Source organism: Entelurus aequoreus, linkage group LG14, assembly GCF_033978785.1.
Source record: "Entelurus aequoreus isolate RoL-2023_Sb linkage group LG14, RoL_Eaeq_v1.1, whole genome shotgun sequence".
In the NCBI taxonomy this organism is placed as follows: Eukaryota; Metazoa; Chordata; class Actinopteri; order Syngnathiformes; family Syngnathidae; genus Entelurus; species Entelurus aequoreus.
The window spans coordinates 13,410,991-13,417,916 of record NC_084744.1 but is presented as its reverse complement, the minus strand read 5'-3'; positions in this window follow the sequence as shown (position 1 = coordinate 13,417,916).

The following is a 6,926-nucleotide window of genomic DNA, read 5'->3' as shown; positions in this document are numbered from 1 at the left end:
AATTCCTTTTTGCCAACTAGAATTTCTTATTAGAGGTTTACAAACTAATAATTTAGTAGTTCCATAATTAATTATTTGTTTCCATCTTTTCCCAATTACTCCAGTTAGTTGATCAAATGAAAAGCTTGAGCAAGCATCACCATACATAGCTCTAAATTCATCATACTTCATAATTTTACCATTCTCATTGATAATATCATTGACAAAAATGATTCCTCTTTCAAACATATTTTTCCAAAAGAAAGGCTTTCCATCTATTACAATATTAGAGTTCATCCACATTAACTGCTGCAAAATATCGTCTCTTTTTTCTGGCACATAAAATTGAAAACACCACTATGAGTGGATTGTTTCCTTTATGAACCCCGCCATGTTTCCCAGCAGACTCTCTGGGAGGGGATCACTTGTAAAAAAGGATACCATTTATTTTGATACAGTACATGTTTTTTGTCCAACAGGACATTTGTGTACCACTCAATGTTTAAATACATCTTTGGAACAATTGATGCTTTTAAAGACAGACACATAGCTTCAAGGTTGAGAAGTTTCAGGCCCCCATATTCATACTCTTTGTACAAAACCTTTCTTTTAATCTTTTCTGGTTTGCCGTTCCAGACAAAATCGAAGACCCTCCGCTCATAAATCTTAAAAAAGTTTTGTGATGGAGCTGGTAATGACAAAAACAAATAAATAAATTGAGGAATAATTAACGAGTTGGCAATAGACATTTTACCATACAAGGTTAGGGATTTTCCTTTCCATAATTGCATAATTTTGTCCAGCTTTCTTAGTCGATTATCATAATTTACTGAGCCTAGATCTTCCAGATTTTCTGGGACAACAACACCAAGTATGTTAACTGGTCCATCTGTCCACAAAACAGGCACTTTGCATTCCATTCGAAAGGACGTTCCCTTTAGATTTCCGATCCTTAACATTTTACATTTATCATAATTAAGCTTAAGGCCAGATTGCTGTGAAAATATGTCCAAAAGATTAAGAAGGTTCCGCAAACAATGAGGAAAGATCTTATCTTTGTGAATCAGCCTTTTCTGACATGAACTTCATCAAGAACAAACACAGAACATGCCTCACTGATGCACATCTGCAAGACTCACTCAGAGTTGCAGTGTCAAGTTACACACCAGAGTACTACTAGCTACACACTAGTTAACAGCATGCAATGGCAGGCTTCCCACTAACTGACAAAGAAACAGATAACAGATTTGGTGTCCAGTTCAAAGTGTGACATGATTTAAAAATTTGAGAGTTTACTTTTGTATTTTACATGAGTTATTATTTGTACAAACATGGTGCAAAGTAATTCATGATTTGTTAAAAAATGTTAGTGGCTAGCTAGTTAAAATGGGATATTGTGATTTCACAAGACTGTCTTAGAAGTGATCATTTGAAAATGTTCAATTTGAAAAAGGTGCACTTAGAGAAAATATAAAAATAAAGTGTTGCATATTGATATTTATCTGTTTCTATATATATTTATTGTGAGAAATCATTAAGATTATCAGTGTTTCCACAAAGATAAATATCATTAATTATTAATAATAACAGAGTTAAAGGTAAATTGAGCAATTTGGCTACTTCTGGCAATTTATTTAAGTGTGTATCTAACTGGTAGCCCTTCGCATTAATCAGTACCCAAGAAGTAGCCCTTGGTTTCAAAAAGGTTGGTGACCCCTGATATATACTATCATCATAATACAGTCATCACACAAGATAATCACATTGAATTATTTACATTATTTACAATCAGGGGTGTTGGGGGGGGATATGGGCATCAAGTAGTGAACAGAGAGAGAGAGAGAGAGAGCGAGAGAGAGATCAGAAGGCATAAGAAAAAGTATCTGCATTTGATTGTTTACATTTGATTATTAGCAATCCGGGGAGGGTGTTAGTTTAGGGTTGTAGCTGCCTGGAGGTGAACTTTTATTGCGGTTTTGAAGGAGGATAGAGATGCCCTTTCTTTTATACCTGTTGGGAGCGCATTCCACATTGATGTGGCATAGAAAGAGAATGAGTTAAGACCTTTGTTAGTTCGGAATCTGGGTTTAACGTGGTTAGTGGAGCTCCCCCTGGTGTTGTGGTTATGGCGGTCATTTACGTTAAGGAAGTAGTTTGACATGTACTTTGGTATCAGGGAGGTGTAGCGGATTTTATAGACTAGGCTCAGTGCAAGTTGTTTAACTCTGTCCTCCACCTTGAGCCAGCCCACTTTAGAGAAGTGGGTAGGAGTCAGAATCAATTCTCATTTTTAAAGAATCGATTTATTTATTTATTATTTATTTATTTTTCATTTAATTAATCAATCCAACAAAACAATACACAGCAATACCATAACAATGCAATCCAATTCCAAAACCAAACCCGACCCAGCAACACTCAGAACCGCAATAAACAGAGCAATGGGTGAGGGCCGACATCCGGGCAACTGAGCTACATACGGGTTCTTCGAGCCATAGCAACCAGACTGGCGTTGAAAACAAACCGTTGCCATCACTCTTTAACCTGTCGACCTACGCTGGTTAAACCCGTCATTCTGCCTCCAAAATGCAGAAAAACTGTGTTGTTTTTGGTTGTGCTAACCACAACTGGAAACAGGGAAAACAAAGGTTGTATTTTGTTCTGCCAAAGCGTGATAAAAGCCCACAGAGACGAGACAAATGGCTCGCAGCTTTACACTGGGAAAACGAGGACGGTTCTCACTGGAGTCCCCCAAAGTCCCGGGTCGTGTGTTCGGATCACTTCGTTTCTGGTAAATATAAGGAACAAAAATCCACCTTCTTAACCACAACTTGGCTATACGTCCGTGCTAATGTTGTACTTGTTGAATTTGTACCTTATAACATTCAACAGCTGAAATTGTTGTTGTACAAAAATAACATGCGGTATATACTATATAGTCTATAGCCTAGCTAGCTATTTTCGAAAACCGGACAACGAGAGGATACCAAAGGCAGCGTTAAGATGGACACCACCGGGAAAACGTAAGCCAGGGCGGCCAAAGAACACAAGGCGAAGAACAGTTGAAGGGGAGCTGAAAGAGATGAAGCTTACATGGGGCGAGCCACAGAGACGAGCACAGCAGCGAGATGAATGGCGTCTAGTCGTCGAAGCCTTATTTCCCATCCGGGAAGAAGAGGATTAAGTTAAGTAAGTAATATACTATATAGTCTAGCCTAGCTAGCTATTTTCGAAAACCGGTTTCGTTTAAATTTGCACTAACAGTTGGGTTTTTAAAAACCAATAAACCCTATAATTTTCATGTTGCCATTCAATACATGTAGCCCTCAAATCTCTCAATATTTTATACACTAACACTTGATCTTGTTGTTGATAACTTCCGCGTCTCTTTCTTAGTAGCGCGCAGGCTAAGCTAACTAGCAAGCTAAGCTAACTAGCAAGCTAAGCTAAGCCTGAGAAGCTTTAAAGTTCACTGAGACGAGTCTGACGCAAATAATACATTTTCGTTTTTTCACACGATATGCGAATAAGTAAAAATGCGTAAATGAAGGATTTAACGCCGACTTCCAAGCCACAACGCTCGTTAAATGCTTTTTCTGTCAATGCTGTGTTCGCTGTGAGCTGGTTTGTTTTCAACGAATTCCCGGTTGCTAGGGGATTGGTAGGCGGAAGTGACGTAGGTCCGCCCTCACCCATTGAGAGGAGACACAAACACGACACAGAACAAACCAAAAGTAGTGAAACAAAAATGAATATTATCAACAACAGTATCAATATTAGTTACAATTTCAACATAGCAGTGATTAAAAATCCCTCATTGACATTATCATTAGACATTTATAAAAAATAAAAAAAAGAACAATAGTGTCACAGTGGCTTACACTTGCATCGCATCTCATAAGCTTGACAACACACTGTGTCCAATATTTTCACAAAGATAAAATAAGTCATATTTTTGGTTCATTTAATAGTTAAAACAAATTTACATTATTGCAATCAGTTGATAAAACATTGTCCTTTACAATTATAAAAGCTTTTTACAAAAATCTACTACTCTGCTTGCATGTCAGCAGACTGGGGTAGATCCTGCTGAAATCCTATGTATTGAATGAATACAGAATCCTTTTGAATCGGGAAAAAAATCGTTTTTGAATCGAGAATCGTGTTGAATTGAATTTTTTTTTTTCGATTTTAAATCGAATCGAATCGTGTGATACACAAAGTTTCACAGCCCTAGTGGGTTCCCTCCGGGTACTCCGGCTTCCTCCCACCTCCAAAAACATGCACCTGGGGATAGGTTGTTTGGCAACACTAAATTGGCCCTAGTGTGTGAATGTGAGTGTGAATGTTGTCTGTCTATCTGTGTTGGCCCTGCGATGAGGTGGCGACTTGTCCACGGTGTACACCGCCTTCCGCCTATGTGCAGCTGAGATAGGCTCCAGCACCCTCCGCGACCCCAAAAGGGACAAGCGGTAGAAAATAGATGGATGGATGGATATATAGCGCTTTTCAAGAGCGCTTCACAGTAGGAAGAAGCAGAGCTTATTAAGTCCTACCCCTATTCATATTAAAGTTAAAGTACCAATGATTGTCACACACACACTACGTGTGGTGAAATTATTCTCTGCATTTGACCCATCACCCTTGTTCACCCCCTGGGAGGTGAGGGGAGCAGTGGGCAGCAGTGATGCCGCGCCCGGAAATCATTTTTTGGTGATTTAACCCCCAATTCCAACGCTTGATGCTGAGTGCAAAGCAGGGAGGTAATGGGTCCCATTTTTATAGCGTTTGGTATGACTCGGCCGGGGTTTGAACTCACAACCTACCGATCAGAGCAGTTTTATCCCATTCCTTTGTTTTCAGTTTGTAAGGTAACAGCGAATAAATAAATACATGTACAATCAGTAAGTAAACAAATATTAAATACATAAATAATCATTATCTAAATTTTTTCTAAAAGTTCAAGATTAGTGATTATTTTATTACAGTCATGAAGTATGGTCAACTAATATGGCAATAAATGGCAATGGCAATAAAAAACTATTCTGATTCTGAATCTGATTAAAGCAGTGTTTTTCAACCACTGTGCCGCGGCACACTAGTGTACCGTGAGATACAGTCTGGTGTGCCGTGGAAGATGATCTAATTTCACCTATTTGGGTTAAAAATATTTGCTAAGTGAATAAGTGTGCTTTTGTAGTTATTTCCCCATATTTCTGCACAATACTCAGATATGGTAACACTGGCGAGCAGTGGAGAATAATAAGTGAATTTGGGTCCAGAACATATTTTGCTTTAGTCATTACTGACATATTTCTTGACAATTAATGTTGTATATTTTTAGCTACATTTTCAGTTAACTCTATTATCTATAATTACACCCAAATTTTGGTTTATTTTACTCTTTCAATGTCCGTCTATTTGTATTTGTGTTTGACTTTCTCTTCTACTGTTACCGACTAGCATTATTTTAGTTATACTGAGATTCAAAGATAGTCTGTTTTTGTCAAACCATCTCTTAAATGAGTTAATTTCTTCTGTTATCATTTGTGTTAGCTTCTGTGTGTTCTCTCCTGAACAAAACGCAGAATACAGCATCAGCTCAAAGTTGGTAGCAGCCATGGCGCCCTGTAGTCACGTGAGTGACCAATCATTGAGGAGACCCCCTGAAACCGAGTTGGCCATACTCTCTCTATCCATGACTCTGTATTTTACAGTAGTACAGCGCCACTATGTGGCCATTTAGAGAACAGTGCGATCCAAAGCTGTTAACATGGCCGCTCGCTGACTTCCGGTTAGTGCTACTTTTTTATTTACACCCATATTGCACGTCACCAAAAGATAGAAAAATATATATGCACAGTATTTTCTAATCTACTGTCATCAAAACTTTACTTATACCTCTTATACCTTAAAATAGCTTTAAAAATCCAAAAAGCATTTTTAAATAACATAAATTACATTGTAAGTTAGGCATTTGAATTAACACATGAGAAACAAAGGCAAACAAAGGCAAAAAAAACCCACCACAATAAGTAAATTAGCGCTTCCGGCTTCTAAATTTTGCAGTAAAAAAAAATATTACTCAGTTACATATTAATACAATGAGATTGGGTTAGGGCAGGGGTCAGCAACCTGCGGCTCTTGAGCCGCATGCAGCTCTTTAGTGCCGCCCTAGTGGCTCCCTAGAACATTTTTTAAAAATGATTGAAAATGGAAAAAGATGAGGGGACATTTTTTTTCTGGTTTAGTATGTTTTTTGTTTGAGGACAAAATGACACAAACCTTCTAATTGTTAGAAAGCCCACTGTTTAGTGTATGCTTCACTGATGAGAGTATCTGGTGAACATCGTTTTGTCCTACTAATTTCGGCGGTTCTTGAACTCACCATAGTGTGCACTGTGACGCAACAGTTTGTTTACATGTAAACTCTTCCACTCCTTCTTCGTCTCATTCTGTCCACCAACCATTTTATGCTGTGCGTGAATGCACAAGGGTGCGCTTTGTTGATGTTATTAACTTGTTGGAGTGCTAATCAGGCATATTTGGTCAGTGCATGACTGCAGTTAATCAAGGCTAACATGCTATTTAGGCTAGCTGTATGTACATAGTGCATCATTATGCCTCATTTGTAGCTATATTTGAGCTAATTTATTATCCTTTACTTTCATCCCCTTTCATGGAATTTAGTTTTGCATGTCTCATGACACATTATCTGTATGTAATATTGGCTGCATTTCTCATAGTTGTTTGTGTGCCATGTTGTTCCAGACCACAGCAAACATTACCTAGCTTGCCAAAGATTGTAATAAATCTATTTAAAAAAGACGGCCTGCCGTTTCCTTTAACTTGGACACGCACTTCTATACCTTTGGCCATTAAAAGCCAGTCATTTCCAGGAGTTATCCCAACCTCCGAGTAGCCTCTGATTTTAATAATGGTTTCTA